At 38.7% G+C, this 18,721-nt stretch overlaps 1 non-coding gene across 1 annotated transcript; it reads left to right on the forward strand.

The window, feature by feature from the left end:
- Positions 1-17,681: 17,681 nt before the first annotated feature.
- On the forward strand, positions 17,682-17,755 carry trnan-guu (transfer RNA asparagine (anticodon GUU)). Its single transcript has one exon. It is a non-coding gene; the product is annotated as a tRNA-Asn (tRNA).
- Positions 17,756-18,721: the final 966 nt, after the last annotated feature.

Genomic DNA, 18,721 nt, shown 5'->3' on the forward strand with positions numbered 1-18,721 from the left:
TGACTGGTGGAGTCTTTTCTCGAATCAAAAAAAAAAATCTCTTACCGTTTATTTTGCCAGCCGGTAATATTTCTTCTGCACTGATAACCAAGAACTGAATTTCATGTTTCGCAAGCTGTGTGAATTTCATCAAAAACAAGTTTTTGAAAGGAAATGAACACATGCATTTAACAAAATCAAGCCCTTTGTGATTGCCCGAAATGGTACGTTCTGTATTACAAGATAGGAAGAAAGACACGGCTGGGATTTGAATCACAGTTCTTTTGTTCAATAAAGAGGCACTTTAACCAACTAGGCTACGGTGACAGGACCACCATCACCTTTTACAGCCTCTTGGACACACCGCTCTGAGACATCTGCGTTCAGAAAGAGCTGAACCTGCTCTCAGAGCAAATTGCCTCTTTTACATACAGTAGCAGCCCCGACACTGAGAAACGAAGAGAACTGGCTTTTATCTGGCATTTTTCATGTCCAATGCGTTTGACATCTAACAAGGGCGACAAAGTTCTTCTGCAACATTATTTCTTCTTCTTTTTTATTTCTGTACGGTTTGATAAAAAACTAGAAATCGTGCAAGGGAAAAATGTCTTTTTTTCATAGAGAAAACGTGGACCGGGAAGTGTTGTGTTGAGAAGAAGTGATTTAACATGATACGTGACCTAATTTATCGGAGCAAATGCTCACCCAGCAAGGTCTGGAGAAGTTGGAGAGTCTGGTGGATGTGATAATTAGACGGTGTTGTGGAAGAAAACAGTCTTTCTTTGAATTCTCAATCAATCGGAATTTCAGTGAGAAACATAAACCCTTTGTGTGATTTAAAGAGATAATATTTTAAAACTCATAAAAAATCAGAAAACACGTTTCTCACTTTGAAATTTTAGACGGGGCGGTATATTACTAGTAGCGACACTGAGCACACTATGGGGGAATTCCGGTTATGTGAAATACCAGCAGTTTAATAAATAACGCATCTGATTTTGGATCATAAGATTGTAGGTCCGACTTCTACCTGGCTCGTGTAAATTTTATTCAAGCTCCACAGTAATAGATGTCTATTATGTAATGAACCGCACCTGAAAGCAAACATTGGGTCTGTTTCCTTTGTTTTCCAGCATGAAATAGCAAATCGTTACAAAAAGTACCTGCTATTGTCCAATAGCGGTTTTTTTTTCAAATTACATTTTCAGGCTTCAGACACTTTTTAATAAAATAAAAGTGTCCGGAAACTCCCTAACTTTCAGGTTTGCTTGAACCTGTATTAAAAGAAGTTATTTGAAACTTCCGGGATCCCATTCTCTGATGTAGCTGTCTCTAAAGACGGATGTGATGTTTCGCAGATGTGAACTGTGCCTTCTCTCTTGTGTTCAAGGGTATTCGCTGTGTGAGATCCTAACTGTATGTCCAGTAGGGCTCTATTTTGTTTAGATTATGTTGTGTACAGATAGAACTCAACTGCATGGTGTGAATTCTGTGTTCAGGACGAGCAGAACCTGAAAAACTAAAAGTAGACCTCAATGCAATTTGAACACGCAGCCTTCTGATCTTTAATCAGACCACGCTACCTTTGCACCACGAGGTCACGACTATCAGCTAATTTGAATTCCCGAAAGGAGACAAATCAGCTTCACAAAAAATTCTGTGAAGAGCGCCGCTCTTCTGAAGAGAGTCTCTTCATCCCAGACCACATTTTATTCTTCCTGCGCAGCTGATGTGCAGGTGTTGTTCTCAATAACAGATCCAGGAACACTGACTGTTTTTCTATTTTTTTTAATTAAGTACCCCATGGTGCAACGGTAGCACGTCTGACTCTAAATCTCCAAGTTCATTTTCAAAGTATATCAGAGTCAACTGATACTGATGAGGTTTTGCTGCTACTGAACCCGCAGTCTTCACCTTAAAGTTCAATTCCCCAAGCCTTCTGACCTTATATGTCCATCCCTTCTCGTCAAAACTCATATTTTCACAGAGTACCCTACAGAAATCGCAGTATAGAATGAAAAACTCAAGTAGATCTCGGCCACTGTTGGTGATTTTCCTTTAAAAATTTATCTCCTGAAATTTTACGGAGTGTATCACTTTCACTGAGACCGAGGAGTGTTAAGCTGTACATGAGTCTTTGTGGCTCGGTTGTTAACAAAAAGGGTGGTGGTTTGAGCCCTTCCAGGGACGCTATGAGCCTTTTAATGTACACACCCGTCTCACTTTATCTCCACAGCCGGTCTCCACCGCAATCAAATACAGAGCCCGCAGGGGTCAGTAAGCTCGCATATATAGCTCACTGTGTATATAATGAAGAAGCAGAGGTTAGTTTCTTATCTGCGCGTTACAGGGCCTTATGCAACTCGTACCAACAGCTGGGGTTTGATCCCTACACGGGCTATTAGTTGAAAGGTCATTGTAAATGACATGTAAGAGATTTATAGATAGATGCTTTATTGATCCCGTGAGGGAAATTAATCAAGCTTATCCAGCTGGCTTTTATGTTTCACACTAAATTCCGATCTTGAAACCAAAATAGTTAGAAATATGGAACACAACCGTTGTTCCCCAAGAAGGAAAGCTGTTTAACACTGATGACACACCTTTTTATTTAACCCAGATTGTGAAGACAACTCTGCCCTATCAAAGGAAAATGTTGCACAAAAGTTGGAAAGCACACTCTGAATCCATCTGTACTGTATATTTGATTTCCGCGAACTGTTCAAGGCTGCTTGGTGCTTCGCAAGCAAGTCATTTCAGGGAAGAAACTCAGTTTAGAGAACTACTGGTGCATTTTCACTCATTGAATTTGATCTTTGTACTCTCTTTTCATTCTCAGCTATAATATTTCAAAATTACAGTTCGGATTTGTTGGAAAAATTCACAGGCATTATTAAGTTAGGACTGTACAATTGTATTTTAATATCTTGGTATATTTACCTTCATTTTAATATGGATGTAACCATAAATGTTGTACTTTTGTCGTACTTTTTAAAACATTTTAACTGAGGACGCACGACGACTATTATACCTTGTGATACATGCAAGACATCTGTAAACGAAGATGTAATTACAGTTAAATTGGCAATTAAAAGAAAACCACAATTTGTATAATATTATTTCTCTATGTCGATGATCAGTTGAAGGATTTGAAGAAACTATATATTATTCTTCGATATCGATGATCAGTTGAAGGATTTGAAGAAACAGCGGCAATAGCAGGTGATTTTGGTTTTGAACCCATTTTTACACCTCAATAATTCTCGAAAAAAGAAAAGACAGGCATGTTTTGAGTCTCATAATGATCATCTTCTCGATCCAAAGAAACATATAAATTTGATTCCTTCCGTAGTATTGGGATTTTCTTACGAAGATCTCACGAAGTATTGCCAGGATCTATATTTAGCATTCGGTAGCGATAACACTGCTGATATTGATTGAGTAGAAATCTATGATGTATTGACAACTTTATCTGAAGCGAGAAGTCCTAGAATGCTGCCTATGAAGTGTTAGGATTCATACCAAGATATACTTTTTGTTTTCAACCCAAAATGCTGCTATTGCATTACACATTATATGAACATTACCAGTTTTGGTAGCTTCTCTGCATGATTTTTCAAAACTGAAACTAATTACAAAATTACTTAAGATCAACCATTACAAACAATTATAAATCAGGGCTAATATTAATATCAACTGATGTTACTACAGAAAAAAAGATTTAACTGAAATATGAATAAGACTATGCAAGCCTAAAAAGTAGAACAATTCAATTTATTTAACTTTTTTTTTGAGAAATGGGCTCACACACCGGAAGACACTAACGTTTCTCTTCGTTAGAGTATGTGAATAACGGTTTAACCCAAAATGTTTGGAGTCCAGAGGGAGGACTTGCTCGCTGAATGATCTCTCAAGAAATCCCTGGTGAGATTCAACAGGTGTTTTCTTCAACAGCCACTAAAAGTCTGATGACCTTCTCTGGATTTCCTGAATATGACGTAAAATTAGTTCAAATCATTTGGTAGTTAACAGAACGAAATGCTTTGGAGGTACATTTAAAACAGCAGAGCAAGACTGTAGCACTGCGTGTGTGACTGAATTTAATTGTGTAAACCTGGCTCTCTATGAACACGAGCAAAGAGTTCTTACTCAACAGAAGATTGCAATGTGAGCACAATAATTTAAGACATCTAGAGATGCCAGAGATTGAAAGGACTTCATACATGAAAAGAATGCACTCTACCACTGAGCTACATCCCCTATTGCACAGATGGTGGAACTGACTTAAAGATGTGCATATGTTCACTGACCACAATCCACCCTTCATGAATAATTGAAATGAATAATTTATTTTTATATCCAGTCACATGGGCGACGGTGGTTGATTCTTCAACGGGGGAGTGCGTTTTTCTACCTCCTTACTCGACTGTCTTTCAATTATGTTTTCTTTGAAACCTTTTTGCATCTTTTAAGTGCTTGTGATTAAATTACGCATAGAAAAACAGCAGTACAGTTGATGTTCATGGACCGATGCACACAACTCCAGTGATAAAGCCCTTTTGTAAATATTGTAGAAGAACGTTAAAGGGCGAAACAACGCTCCAACCACGTGAATGGTAACAAGAAGGATCGTGTTCTTATTTAATATGTGCTTTTGAATTGCCTTGTCAATACACACAGGCTTTAGAGATGGACAAATAATTTACAGTGGTGTTTGTAAACAAAGATGGAACATGTTATTTCTATACCAGGAAGAAAGGAGCAGACTCTTAAACTTTAAGAGACAGAAACAACACCTCATCACAGCTAACACTAATTAAAACGACATCACAACAGAAGAGTGAAGCCTTGAGTGAATCAAATTAGTTTTTGTTGGTCATCTGTGTCTTCATAACTTTGTAGGTGAGAGAGAGGATTGCGAAAATGTGCAGGTGCTTCTCAGAAGTGCGTTGGTGGTATAGGTTCCTTCAAATAACTGAGCCAGTGCATCCCCAAATCTTTTCAAGATGATCTGTGATCTGGTAACACATCTCCTGAAACTAACATTCGAGGAAGGAAGTGTGCTCTTAAACAACAAAACACTCAAAAAGGAAGAAGCAGATCTCTGTACACAAGACGGTAGTGCGATATTAGAATTTCAGAGTTCTTGACGGATTCAGGCTCCTTCTCAGAGGTCCTTGCTCGCCAAATAGCTTTGCATCTGAGGAAGAGCACCACGGAAAAAACCCAACTCAACAAGAGAGCGCGTTGGTTGCTCTTGCTCTTAATGCAAGAAGCTGTTTTTTTTTCCTCGCAATAATAATTATTAACCAGAAACAGCAGTACAGGTAGGTCGCATTTGTGATTATGTCACTTCTCTGCTTCAGCAAGGTCAATAAAAGACTCTGAAAGTAGTAAAGCAAAACTGAACTCAAAATCATATTAGGAATTCTGAGCGATATCTCCATACAGGTAATCCAACAGAACGTTGAAATATTTGAATATCATCTCTCTGTATATTGCGCTGCTTTTAACCCAGAGTAAAACTATTGGATTGAAGGAATGCTAACCGCTGGGTTAAAATGTATAGTTGTTATTTGGAGAAATCTGTAAACTCGTGATCTTATATGTTTTAAAAGACAGCACAGGAAAAAACAGTGCTGATTATTTTCCGGAGACGGAGCACTGATGACCTATCCGAGCTAATCGATAAAACCCACCCAGTGGATACTCTAGCAGAACGTCAAAGAACATTCACCTTTGTATCCAAAGAAACCACAGGAACAACATCAGGAAGCACAATCAATTCCCCTTTTAAATCTTTCCTGTAAGGTATGCTATGTGAATTCATGAAGTTAATCCTCTGATCTCTTTTGATCACGAACAAAGTACTTCTGATGGAGCGCTATGTTCAAAGATTTAATAAGCTTTACCCCTGCCAATGATTCGGCGTGAAGAATTAAAAGTTTCACAGACAAAAGCAGCTCACCACCACAGCCAATATTAAATGTACTTGCCGGTACACTATCATGTGCACTGCCTCAAAAGTGATCTCGGCAGATGTTGTTCCCTACATAAAGCTGAATGTGCCAAAGAGAATTTCTGTTGAGAAAACAAAATATTTTTTCTGCCTTGATGTTAAGCCTGTCTTTTAGAAAGTCTATCTCTAAACACCTCCCGCAGCCTAACAAAAAGCGCTTTTACTGATCGTATTGCAGGTCTTAAAACATTAACATTTGGCAGCGGTGGGATTCGAACCCATGCCCCCAGAGAGACTGGAGCCTAAAATCCAGCGCCTTAGACCGCTCAGCCACGCTACCTTCCACCAGCTCCATCTTCCTCACATTGCTGACTTGGAAAATGCCAGCGGCTTCAGCTCTTGTCGTCGGATCTAATGATATCATGACATGTGGAAGTGACTGCACCTTCATCTTCCGAGATGCTTTCAATAGCACAAACGCTACTTTCACCGGCACAAACATAGCAATAACGAAGGAGGTGAGTTTCATCCTTTGTGCTGTTTGTAGGGGTGCAACTCTACGGTGATCTACTGACTTGAAGAGCAAAAATCAAAATCCTCTGCTACTACTATTGCTTTTTTCATAGTTTCTTCAAATCCTTCATTTGAACGCAGATTTTGAAGGATATTGATGATAATACCACATAAATTGTGGTTTTCGCCAATTTTATTCAAATACCAGCCTTTTTTACAGTTCCTTGCGTGTTTCACAAGGTATAATAGCCCCCCTCGCATCCTCAGCTAACATATTTTAAAATTGCAATAGATTATACAGCATGCATGTTTTCATTTATATTAAAATTAAAGTAAATATACAAGAATACATACAGTGCTAGCCCAATATTTCTTGTCAGGTTCTCCAACAAATCTGCGTTGTTATTTTAACATGTTTCAGCTGAGGGTGCAACAGGAGGATAAATGAATTTTCCCTCCAGCCATTCAAAGACCAAATTCCATGAGTGAACATTATTTTCTCAGAAGTTGCCAGCATTGGACTTTGCCGGTGGTATTGAATTATGTCCACAACTGTTGTAGTAGTTCCTTCTTGAAGTTCGACACGTGCAAAGCACTCGTAATATCATAGGTGTTAAAGTTCGCTGAGTCTATTCGAGTCATGGTGTGTATCCCTGCCTATCATTGGGAGACGGGTAGCTTTTTTACACTCAGATTCCAATCTTCAATGCTTTGTGTGAGAGCTTACATAACTTTCATTTTCTCACATTTTCTGAACACTGTTCCAAAGGGGCACCCTGTCAATTCCGAATACTTTTCAAAAATCTGCCTGCACGTTTGATTATTGTCATTTCATTTAGAAAAAGTTCAATATTGATCATAACTAAAGAAAATAATGATCACGAACAAAAAAGGGATAAAGATGCCAGTCGATCTTAAATCACAGCTGGGTGACTCGGGCTTCTGTTCTGATATGGTTGTACGAGAAACTATAGGAGATTGGCAAAGGAGGAATTGCCAATCTCCTATAGAACATGAGTTGAATCAGGAGTGAGACATTTCGTATACTCGTGCATATGTCAACGCCTGACCTACATCGTAAAACTAACATTAAGTTGTCAGAAACATTCATTTATATACAAACAAGAGACAGACCAAGTAATAATTCTACATTAGTTCAGGTGGGTAAACCTGAACTAACAAACATATTAATAATTCTACATTAACGTGTCCTACACTGATCAGATTAATTGAAATGGTCTGATTCATAGCCTGTGCAGTTCGTGCTAATTATACGAATAAGTACTCGGAAGAAGCCGCAGCTCAGGTATTAAAGAGATTTGAAATCGGATCGGTGGATTTAGAGTCCAGAGTACGAACCGACAGCTGACACAGGTCTTTTATAGAACCGTTTTGATTTTCTCTACTTTGTCCCCGTGACATCATTGTCCTGCTTGCAGCCAAGCCCGACACACGGTACCATCTGGTTTCTGTCGCTGGGCCTGTCGCTGGGCACTCACCCTGCGGTCTGTGTGGGTCCTAATGCCCCAGTATAATGATGGGGACACTAAACTGTAAACAGGCGCCATCCTTCGGCTGAGATGTAAAACTGAGGTCCTGACTCTCTGTGGTCATCCAGGTGGATGCTGCACATTGGTGGTGGTGGAGGGGGAGTTCCCCTTACCTGTAAAGCGCATTGAGTGTAGTGTCCAGAAAAGCGCTGTATAAGTGTAAGCAATAATTATTATTATTATTATAATTATTATGTAAAATGCAATAAAAATTATATCAAATGTCAAATATCAAAATTAGATTCAAAATCGATTAATGTAAAAACTGATAAAGCTAATGCTTTTAGAGAAGATGTACCAGCGGGTGCCTTCATATCTCCAGCTTCAGTCCTGCCTGTAGCTTTGAAAAGGTTAAAAGCCCCCGAGTGGTCTCTCTTTAGTCGAAGGAATTGCTGGAGCAGTAGGACGCAGAGCACCATCCAGCAGCTATAGACAGTGCTCGGCGAAGAGCTGATTCTGTTTTCAGCACAGGGAGTGAGAATGAGCTCAGTCTGGTTCCCAGCAGAATCCATCCTGGTTTGGTTGCTGTGCGTCTGAGGCTCTTTGGATCACAACGTGAAAAAAAAAGAAACAATTGCTCCCATTGTGTGACTTCCACGAGAGGAAGGGAAGATATCACTTTAGAAAATCAGAACTGAATATTTGGATCTGGTGCCTCAATTTTTATCAAATTATTAAATAAATAAATAATTAATAATAAATAAATTAATAATTATTAAAATATCAGATTGTGTTTCTGCAACATTTAGTGCACAGTACGCCATTTTTATCTAAAAATAAAACAACAGTCACAACGAGAGCTTTACATGCAGTCTGGGGTATATTCCCTTTTTATATTTTTGCCACTTTATATCGAAACTGTTATTCTCCCAAAAGTGCAGTAGTAGCTAGTACTTGATAAAAATGTACAATTCACCACTGGCATAAACAGATGTGTGCCGTGTCTGTCTTTGTAAGCATTTGTTTAAAAAATAAGTTCACAATACGATAAAAACACAGAAAGCACAAACGTAATAATATGATACTTAAACGATATAAAATCAATACCAAATCATAAAGCCAATTAAGAAGCTAACATTTGAAAACAGAGAACACCTTTATATCTACAAAAAATGTGACATTTGTATCTACTTTTGAAATACAAAGCAGACAGAGTAGTCCTTGAATTCAAAGATCAGATCTTGGCCAAAACAAGACAATCAGACGTGAGCTGAATTCGGAACAATAGCCTCTGCTTCGTCGTTTATTGAGCTTTTGATCAACGTCTGAGTGAAAAAGTTTCGCTGTTTTAACTCTTTGATTAAAGTACACAAAAAGCACCTTTCTTCAAGCCATCGACCTAAGGATCCACAGCTGTTTCCACTACAATCCTCCCCTCTACCAACTGAGCTATCGAAGGGATGTTAGGAGTTGCTCTCTGGCACATACTGCCAAATGTAGTGAACTGTTCCGGGTGATTTAAATCCCAGTTCGACATCAACTTTCCAACTCATTTCCTTAGTCTTGTTTACCTTGAATATAAGCCATGAACCAGGATTCTACTATATAAACTTCCGGGGATATTACAACATGTTTGATGGGGCATCAATCATTCCAGGCGGAACTTGACTCCTTTTTTTCCTCGAGGGATCATATTAAACATTTCATTAGTCTCGAGAGGAGGATCACCATGAGACACAAAACAAACAGTTTCTTTCTGTCTTTATTAGAAAGTAGCGTTTGTGCTACATTAATAATATTTTCGTGGAAATATAGAGGTTGTAAATTTTAGAATTTATATTTGAATCGAAATGTGGTTTTGAGTTAAATATTAGCGTGTTCATGTAATTAGTTTGTGTTTGTCATTACTATATATAAATTGCCATGTTACTAGAATTTGTAGTTTACTAGTTGTGTTTTTTATGATGATTAGCCGTTTGTTGATTACAATACTGTATATAATGTATTATTCACAGGTCAGACACACTTGGACAGAAGCTCCATACTTTTTTTTATCCGACAATCCAGAACCAGAGGACATTCAGACAATCAGTGCTGCTACATGAATAATATCAGACAGAACAGCCTGGACTCAGGTCACATCTCCCCATTTTCTCCTTCCTCACAGCCACTTAGTGACAGAGAAGAGCTCCTGGTTTTCCTCTCTGTGAACTGGGCTCAGAGGTCACTGATCTGGGTGCTGTGGACTCTGTTCCAGGTCAGAAGCAAGAAGCTTCTATTAACCCTTTCCAGGACCTCCAGCCCTTCAGTATTACTTTCTTTACTGTATGTCAGCCTCCAAACATGTTTTATAAATGTTTTATAACACAAGTGAGTGTGGAATTATTAAGTAGTGACACTCTGGTCAGTATATTGATTATTAGTAGCCGATGGGCCAATGGCCGTGTCTACAATAGTGACCAGTTGACCAGTCTGTAGCTCTGTGCAGTGGGACTCAGATCACACAGAAGAAGACCTGTCTGTGTGTGATTCCACACCAGCCCTGGGAATCAGCAGCTCTCATAGGTCTCTCACAAGTGTCTCACAGTCTTATAAATTTACAATTAGATGAATTATTGTAACAGTTATACAGTTAATTTAAATAATCAGACTACCTATGGAACTGAGAGCAGGCTGGGAATAAAACCAGTATACACATTTTAACCTCCAGGATCAGGTTCTTGATCCGCCTGGCTTCTATACTCTGAAGATTCGTTTAAAACATTTAAAAGCACTTATTACAGGGACTTGTGCTCGTTCTCTACTGCTCCACACGGGTACGCTTTGTAACATTAATCTGCGAAGTTAACTATTTTTTTTCGTGTTTAATGAATTTCATTCCTTGATTTGTCGCTCTCCTTTTACAACTGTTATGATTCACTTGTCTTCACAGCCCGGTGTGTTCTTTTTTTGGGGGGGGGGTGTTATATCTGTAAGAAAAGACCCCCGGGCTCCGGACAGGAGCCTCCTCCAGCGGAGACGCGCTCTGCTCTGTCAGAAAGAGGGCTGTGACGTCACAGACACCAGCTGAGCGCCGGGATCAGAGCGCGAGACCGCGGGAGGCACGCTGAGCGCACAGAGGAGAGTTATTGATCATTTATCTATCGAAAACCAATTAATTCAACTGAAGAACCGTAGAATAAACAATTAACTTAACCGATATGTGAGTAGTGATTCTTTTTCTGTTTTTGACCCTGTTTTAAATATCTAGAAAACAGTCAATAAAGACTGTATCGATCAATTACCATAGTGCGTTTAGTGTAAAAAATGTTAAAACCGAAATTAAACAATGATTATTCATATTATTATTTAGGTAACTATCCTAGAGCTAAAAAAATATATATTCCAAGTTGATAAATGTTTGTAACAGTTTTTCCCGTGTTTATAAATCATAAGTATGGTAACCACGTCGACAGGCGCCATGTCACTGTGCGCGTCTAGGTGTCTCGCGTTCGTCACAAAGAGCGATGTGACGTCATGGGTATGTAGCGGCGAGGCTTATTAATAAGGCAGAATTAAGTGTTTCTGAGCTTTCCCAAATTAGGCCTCATTTCTCTGTTCATCTCTGTGGTGCAGCCACAGAGAAACTATTCATGCAGGCTGATTTAAGGTTCCTTTGATAAGGACAGCTCCCAAAAGGGAATACACTTAGCTGAGCCTGGCTATCATGATCAATGGTCATCCATTGGCGCCTATCTGTCTAGGGAGTGCCAGATGGACATCTGGACTGCATTCCTAAGTGTCAGGAGTAAGTGACTCATATCTCACCTTGATCAACCAATCAGGGAATGGTAGGGCCGAGTAACCCACGGGAGTTCCTCCAGGTAAAAACAGGAAACACAGAGAGCCTGTATTAAGATTCAGGAGAATTCTGTGGAATATCCTAAAGGGAATTCAAAGGAGAATTCCAGGGCAGGATGGCCCAGGAGCAGAAGGCTCCCAAGGGCAGGACATTCTCGCAGCGCGTCTCCTGACCATCCTGAGACTCAGCCCGGACAACCACGGAACGGCCAGTGTGTCCGGGTGCCAGAACTTTCCTTTGTTCTAAGAGTCTAGAGCGGAGGTTGCCAGAGAATAACCAGAGGATCCACCCGAGGTTAGCACCAGCAGCAGGCCTCGTAAACAGGTCGGAACTGTGGACAGCTGAATCACTATTCAGAACTAGCTCTTCATCAGGAACGAACCGGTCCTCTTCCTGACTTGCTGGGACCCACAGTCATCTTTTCTCCTGTGCACAAACTTTGCTAGTTAAAGCCAACAGTGAGCATCTGCAGCGCACCGTCGCAAGCCGCACAGCACAGCCTGGCACGGAGCCAGAGAGCGCGGATTGGACAGCAACAGCCTGCAACTGTTTCTTTGTGCCCGCAGGAGATCTGAATCCCCAGAGATTGGATGAGTATTTAACTTCAATGCATTACAGCTTGAGAATTCAATTGTTATCCCAACCAGTTGATATCAATTTAATTCCTAAGAGTTATGTACTTGTTTTGAGTATCTAATGTAGAAGTTGTAACCAAGTTCACTTTACGAAACGGTCTTAATGAATGATATACTGAACGTATGTCCTCTTGATATGTGTAACACTTTGTAACTGACTGAATATATACCTTTTGTATTCTGATAACCCTCTCGATAAGATCTGTTAGGTTTACATGCATATTCTATGTATTAATAAATGTATCCTCGTTTATTAGTACCTGTGTGTGTGCGTTGTTTGAGTTATGTCGCATGGTTGGACTCTAAAGCCATCAAAAGAATCAACTTTGTGATTTACTGCTACAATTAATAATTGTCTCAGTAAATGCCCAAACCCTACAGAACTGGTGCCTTCAGGGAGCCACTACATTTACATTTTGGCTATGGCAACGTTACATATTTGGCGTCCCTGAGTGGCTATGATTACATATTTGGCGTCCCTGAACGGCTATGAATGATTACAGGTAGCAACAAATACTAATACTAGTGTATTCATACAACTTCATTCAGTACAACTGGTAGTTTTAATGCTAGTGTTCATGTGAGTATTAATGATGATAGCGCTACTGATAGTTTAGTTTTAATGTTCATATTCATGTTAATATCAATTATAATTATAGTGTTACTGTTAGAGTATTAACAGTAGTAGTAGTGTTATTTTTAATAATAGCATTACTGTTATTATAAGTAGTTTGTGACAGTGTTAGTGATAATGATAGTGTATGTCTTAGTGATAGTGTTACTGTTGTAATATGAGTGGTATTTGTGTTAATGTTAGTTATCGTGTATCTGTAGATACTGGACAGATAGCCCTCCTGCATATCAAACAGTCCGAGTGTTAGTGTCAGTTAGTGTTTACTGACCGTTGACAATGTACAACTATTTTTTAGGTTGCAAGTTAAGTCAGCGAAAGTGTTCAAAAATCCTTTTGCCCAGTTCTGAGGGCCTGTCCCCATCCTATTCCATAATGTAATTATATATAATAGAATACCTTAAAACACTGACCATTTCCTTACTAACTGCATGCGTTAAATTTGTACATCAGCACATAGCAGGGGACACATTGCCACAATGTATTATCAATGTTAAATTACAACCGTAATATCGACAACATTAATAAATGCATATATTATTGAAATTGAAAACATATCTAACACTGCATCTTTTCCAGTTATATACCAAAATGCATTGCTGATATTCGTTGGTCGCCATTTTGGTTAAATACTATCACGTTTTTCAACGAAGGAGAAATCTGCAAAAATCTCAGCAATCCTCTTTTCACAAGTAAGTATAAATAATAATAATACTATTTTAATGCATCAGGTCTTACTTAATATAAATTTAATGAAAAATAGTATGTTAATAAGCAATAAATGGCACAAAATCAACTACAACTGTGGGAATTTAAAATTTTTAAGATTATAAATTACATGTAGCACATTAGCAACACTACAGTAATGCTAATATAACAATAGTGTAAGAAAATCCTGACCAAATTCCTTTCAAATATTGATACAAGATGTGAATGATTTCAGAGTTTCAGAAGTGGGTATTGAGTCTCCTATAGAGATCAGAGATGAATTGAGGCATGTGGGAAGGTGTACAAAACCATCGGACTCCCAGTTCCACATCAAGAGGCTGAGCACAGTGGAAGAGTTCTGTACACGCAAGCGAGTCCTTGCTGCTTTTATGATATTATATTCTCTCTGTGGTGTAGAAAATATTCACTACTAGTATTCTTGGTTACAAATAGGTCATAATATGACAGCCTACATCTGATTAATATGATCCATCTCTGGCATACTTTCTTTTTTTAGTTTATAATGTATAATCTTGCTTATCTTTTAATGCCAAAATAAAGTGTTTTAAAAAAGCTCCATGTGGTCACTTTGTAATCTAAGGTTGAGCAAATACTGCAGAAAAGTGCAGTTAATATGTGAAAATGTGTCCATTCCATTGAATGGTCATGTGTAATGTGTATCTCTGATTAGTTGATTAATGAAGACCCAGTAGTAAAAATAGCTTCTAATATTATTTCTAATATAATATTATTTCCAAATAAACCAGCTTTGGAGAGTAGGTGGAAGTGATGTCAGAGTGTGTTTGCAGTGTTGTCAAGGTATAGCTTATTGATTTTTAAGATATTTTTACATTAAATGTTTACTTTGATCAAGTTTAAGTATCCACAAAATTTAGCTTATAGATACCTATGTGTTAACCACTTAATTTGCAAGGTGTAAAACTACAAACTTTTCTTTTAAAATATAAGGATTACAGTAGTACATTTGATCCTAAATATTTGAGTAAATAAATATTGAGTGGAAACTTACTTGAAAAATGTCTAAGCTCAGTGATAATTTGGTTTTTAGACTTATGACAAATTAACTGATGATGGAATTCAACTTCGCTGGCACAAGCCGGAAAGATCAATGACAAAAGAGGTGCCTGGGAGACACAAATCTTTCTAGAGCAATTTAAGGTACTCTTATTCTATCTTGTACTTTCAAACTTTGGGTACTCTTTACTTAGGACAGACTTAATTGCTCAATTACTATGATGCGAGCTAAACTTAATACATTGATTAAGCTTTGAGCTTAGTAAACCTTAATGGTTCTTTTTTGAGATTATATTCAAGAAGAGATTAATCATCATTTATCTGAGCACTAATATTGTAAAATTTTCTCCTAGCTGTGGTGCTGAAGTCCCATCCAACAGCAACAGAAAAAGAAATAAAGGAGCACACAATGCATATGCAAGGCAGGGGGCCTAGAAGTCTGGACACTGAAGATGATAAAATGCTGGTTCTAACTGTTAGGACAATTACACAAGGCTTTTCAAATGGTGAACAGCAAAAATCATCTTAACTTCACATTGTAATATTTTTTTCTTTAAGATATAGAACTTGTAAATTTTGAAACTTATATTTGAATCGAAGTGTGTTTTTGAGTTAAATATTAGCGTGTTCATGTAATTAGTTTGTGTTTGTCTTTATATATATATATTGCCATTGTAATGTTGCCATAGCCAAAATGTAATGTAGTGGCTCTCTGAAGGCACCAGTTCTGTAGGGTTTGGGCATTTACTGAGACAATTATTAATTGTAGCAGTAAATCACAAAGTTGATTCTTTTGATGGCTTTAGAGTCCAACCATGCGACATAACTCAAACAACGCACACACACAGGTACTAATACACGAGGATACATTTATTAATACATAGAATATGCATGTAAACCTAACAGATCTTATCGAGAGGGTTATCAGAATACAAAAGGTATATATTCAGTCAGTTACAAAAAGTTACATATATCAAGAGGACATATGTTCAGTATATCATTCATTAAGAATGCTGTACAGTCATTCGTTTCGTAAATGAACTTGGTTACAACTTCTACATTAGATACTCAAAACAAGTACATAACTCTTAGGAATTAAATTGATATCAACTGGTTGGGATAACAATTGAATTCTCGAGCAGTAATGCAGTGAAGTTGAATACTCATCCAATCTCTGGGGATTCAGATCTCCTGCGGGCTCAAAGAAACAGTTGCAGGCTGTTGCTGTCCAATCCGCGCTCTCTGGCTGTGTGCCAGGCTGTGCTGTGCGGCTTGCGACGGTGCGCTGCAGATGCTCACTGACCAGCTAGTTAGTGTTGGCTTTAACTAGCAAAGTTTGCACACAGGAGAAAAGATGACTGTGGGTCCCAGCAAGTCAGGAAGAGGACCGGTTCGTTCCTGATGAAGAGCTAGTTCTGAATAGTGATTCAGCTGTCCACAGTTCCGACCTGTTCACGAGGCCTGCTGCTGGTGCTAACCTCGGGTGGATCCTCTGGTTACTCTCTGGCAACCTCCGCTCTAGACTCTTAGAACAAAGGAAAGTTCTGGCATTCGGACACACTGGCCGTTCCGTGGTTGTCCGGGCTGAGTCTCAGGAGGTGCGCTGCGAGAATGTCCTAGCCTTGGGAGCCTTCTGCTCCTAGGCCGTCCTGCCCTGGAATTCTCCTTTAGAACAGTCCACAGAATTCTCCTGAATCTTACTGAATCTCCCAGGCTCTCTGTGTTGCCTGTTTTTACCTGGAGGAACTTCAGCTCATTCTTTGGCTGAAAGTTCCATGGGCATCAGAGTCTCACGTGGGTTACTCGGCCCTACCAGTCCCTGATTGGTTGATCAAGGTGAGATATGAGTCACTTACTCATGACACTTAGGAATGTAGTCCAGATGTCCATCTGGCACTCCCTAGACAGATAGGCGCCAATGGATGACCATTGATCATGATAGCCAGGCTTAGCTAAGTGCATCCCCCTTTGGGAGCTGTCCTTATCAAAGGAACCTTAAATCAGCCTGCATGAATAGTTTCTCTGTGGCTGCACCACAGAGATGAACAGAGAGATGAGGCCTAATTTGGGAAAGCTCAGAAACACTTAATTCTGCCTTATTAATAAGCCTCACCGCTACACCATGTCACTAGTATTTGTAGCTGAAGTTTACAAGTTGTGTTTTTTTATGATGATTAGCCATATGTTGATTACAATATTGTATATAATGTATAATTTGAACTACATATTTCTCAGGTGTGAATGATTGTAAATTTTCAGAATACATTTCTAAACCAAATCATTGGCTTGATTTACTAGTTTCTACACCTGTAAAACCTATCTTTGATGCATAATAGATCTTTAACCATATATCTATAATAGTCCTCTACAGTTATCCGTATAATAGAACTCCAACCATTTAAGTATAATGAACATATAATCATAGACGTATAATTGACGTATAACAATAGACGTATATTAGAATTTCATTCTAGACCAATTATAGACCACATTTATACATCTAAGGTATATGTTTAAAAAACATATATTATACATCTTTTGCCCCCTGGGAAAATGGGAGAATTCTGCCGGCGCCGTAGCTGAGTTGGTTTAAGTACCTGTCTCGTTAACTGGAGATCCTGGCTCCACATCCCAGCTGTACCTTTCTTCCTGTATTTTTGTGCCAAAACTACCATTTTGGACAGCCGCATAGGGCTTGATTTAGTTTAATGCATGAATGCATTTCCATTCTGCAACAACTTGTTTTTCAAGAAATTCATACAGCTTGTGAAAAATTAAATTTTATTCTTGGCTATCAGAGCCGTAGGAATATTGCCGACTGGCAAGAAAATGCAAGCAATGTTTATTTTTTGACCGGAAAGGTGCGAATGGAGAAAAGCCTCTCTCGTCAGTCTCTGTGGCGCAATCGGCGAGCGCGTTCGGCTGTTAACTGAAAGGTTGGTGGTTCAAACCCACCCAGGGACGATCTTCTTATTATTGTCAATGTAAACACTGTCTCCGCTAAAGCCGAAACCTTAACCCTCTTTATATTTGCAGAAAATGCGAGTCTTTTGCCCGTGTCCAACAACAACACTTGAGACCGGGGAAGTCCAATAGTGATCAACACCGCAACTCCCCAGAAATCCATATTCACCCTTGGAAACGTATCTTTGAATGGCTGGCGGGAGATATCATTTATACTCCTGTTGCGTCTTCTGCTAAAAGAGTTTAGAAATACAACGCAGATTTGTTTGAGAATTTGACAAGCACTGTTACAGTACGTTAGCACTGTGAAGTTGGATGTTGATATTTTGATATATTTACCTTAATTTTAACATAAATGTAAACATACATGCTGTACAATCTATGCTGTACAATCAAACACAGGTATATTTTGAGTCTCATGCTGATCGTCCTGTGGATCCAAAAGAAAATTTTAAAGCAGATACATTTTCGATTGGAATTTGCATCTAGCTACAACGTCCCTGGATAAGAGATTTTATTAGTTGCGTGCAATCGGTATCTTTTACTTTATGTATGGTAGTGGAAATAGTTTTAAAAATGTTTTCTAAAGAAGATTGTATTGCCAGGACCTGCCTTTAGCGCTCAGTAGCGATGACGCTGTTGATATAGGTGGAGAAGAAATGTAAGATGAATTGATGATCTAAGCTAAAATAGCCCTAACACGCCTCCTGTAACAGTGTTTGTATTCATAGCAAGTAATATTTTTTTTTCAAACCCGAACGTTGCTTTTGCATTAAGTGTTATGTAACCATTAGCGGTTTCAGTAGCTTCTGAAGACCGCACTTTTCCAAACTGAAGCCTATAAGAACATTATTCAAGACACACCATGGCCCAGAATCGTGCATCGGGACAAAGATTAACATCCATTGAAAGTACTCCCAAATAAAAGATTTGACCGAAAAATTAAAAGAGTAGGCAAGTATTAAA

The sequence above is a fragment of the Lepisosteus oculatus genome, chromosome 14 (genome assembly GCF_040954835.1).
Source record: "Lepisosteus oculatus isolate fLepOcu1 chromosome 14, fLepOcu1.hap2, whole genome shotgun sequence".
In the NCBI taxonomy this organism is placed as follows: Eukaryota; Metazoa; Chordata; class Actinopteri; order Semionotiformes; family Lepisosteidae; genus Lepisosteus; species Lepisosteus oculatus.